Below are 1773 nucleotides of genomic sequence, written 5' to 3' on the forward strand. Positions count from 1 at the left end.
ATTCTGTTGGTTATACTGGCATCTGACCTGTCCAGCAGGCCAGGTTATTCGAGGGTCTCGAGGAGGGACCACCTGGGAATCAATGGGGGGTGAGAGGGAAAGGAGACCAAGCACGTGAAGAAAGACAGAGTCAGTCTGAGTTGTGTCAAGGTCTCATTTATTGACTGGGTGTTAGAGCTTATAAACAGGGCTTCAGGTAGGGAGGGGGAGCAGGAGGAGTGAGGAGAGGACAAAGAAAATTCCTAAGAGAGGGTCAGCAGGAGGTCGCTTTGGTCACAGGCCCCTGCAGCTAGCTGATTTAGTTAGTACAGGCTCCAAGAAGTTTATTAAATCCTACATTCCTAGGTTAGTCTAAAAGCCTCCTATTTACACGAGGCTTGATAAATCGTGGAAGGTTACACAGGTTCAAGACACAGCTGTCCGGAGTCAGTCCCCAACAGGCATCTGAAGTTCCTGTTTATTTATGGAAATTTTCTATTTCCAGCATTCCCTCTCTTTGTGTCTTCTTCTTTTTTTCTATTTCCCTTTTCAGGTCTTGGACTATTCCCTCATCTGTTTCATTGCTTTTTCATGGTTTTCTTCCAGGGCTTTATTGTTTTCTTCTGCTTTATTTGTCTTTTCCTCTAGTTTTTTTTTTATAGCATTCTTCCCATTTTTTGTTTGTCTTTTCTTGAATTTAATTTTTGATTTCTTCTTTAAAAGTCTCTAGCATCTTCATGATGTTATTCTTAAGGTCTTCATGATGTTATTCTTCTGCTTCTTCCATTTTGTGATGTTCAGGTCTTGCTGTTGGAGGAGGGCTAGGTTCTGGTGATGCTGTATTGCTCTTCATTTTGTTGTATGTACTTCTACCTTGATGGCTGCCCATCTCCTTGTGGATTTGTTCTTGGTCTTATCAGTGCTCTTGGTCTAGACAGACCTGACAGATTCTATGTTTCAGGAAGCCTCTGGCCTGGATGGGAGCTCCAGGCCAGGTGGGAGCTGGGGGCTAGTTCTCTAAGTCTCAGGAAGTGGCGGGTATCTTGGGTAGATGGTTGTGGGACAGGGTGTGTAGATTGCAGGGCAGTCTAGGAGAAGGGGAACCTTCACGCTGGGGCCCGCCTGATGGCCAGAACCTGGGGCTAAGCTGGGCAGCTCTTCCCCAGAATGGATGTTGCCCAGGAATGGGACCTAGGGGCAGGCCTCTCTGGGTATGACCTTGGGCACTCACCTCTGGTCCAGATGGGAGTTGGGGCTGGTTTCCAATTTTCAGGAAGTGGTGGGGGTGTCTTGGGCAAATAGGTGTGGGGGCAGGGTATGTAGACTGCAGGGTCTCCCGGGGGGTGGGGGAGTGGGAGTGTCTTGGAGAAGGGGAATCTTCCCGCTGGGGCCTGCCAGATAGCCAAATACTGGGGACAAGTTGGTCAGGTCTTCTCAGGAAAAGCTGGTGCCCAGGCATGGGACCTAGGGAGAGGCCTCCCTGGGTATGATCCCAGGTAGTACTCACCTCTGGTCTGGATGGGAGCTCCGAGCCAGATCGGATTTCTTTAGTTAGGTTTATTTGTAGATAATATCTTGAGTCTACTGTGATTGAATTGTTTTCCTAATTTCTTATTTAGCATGGAAAAATACTGATTTCTGTATGTTCCTTTTGTGTCCTTGTTATGTCACTTAAAGCATTTATCTGATAAGCAAGTTGCCCAGTGTTTTTAGGTAATTTTAATTATACGGTCATAATCTGTTGTCAAATTAGATTACTTAACTCCTTCCTTTTCTATTTTTATCAGTTTAATT

The sequence above is a fragment of the Peromyscus leucopus genome, chromosome X (assembly GCF_004664715.2).
Source record: "Peromyscus leucopus breed LL Stock chromosome X, UCI_PerLeu_2.1, whole genome shotgun sequence".
NCBI classification, from domain to species: Eukaryota; Metazoa; Chordata; class Mammalia; order Rodentia; family Cricetidae; genus Peromyscus; species Peromyscus leucopus.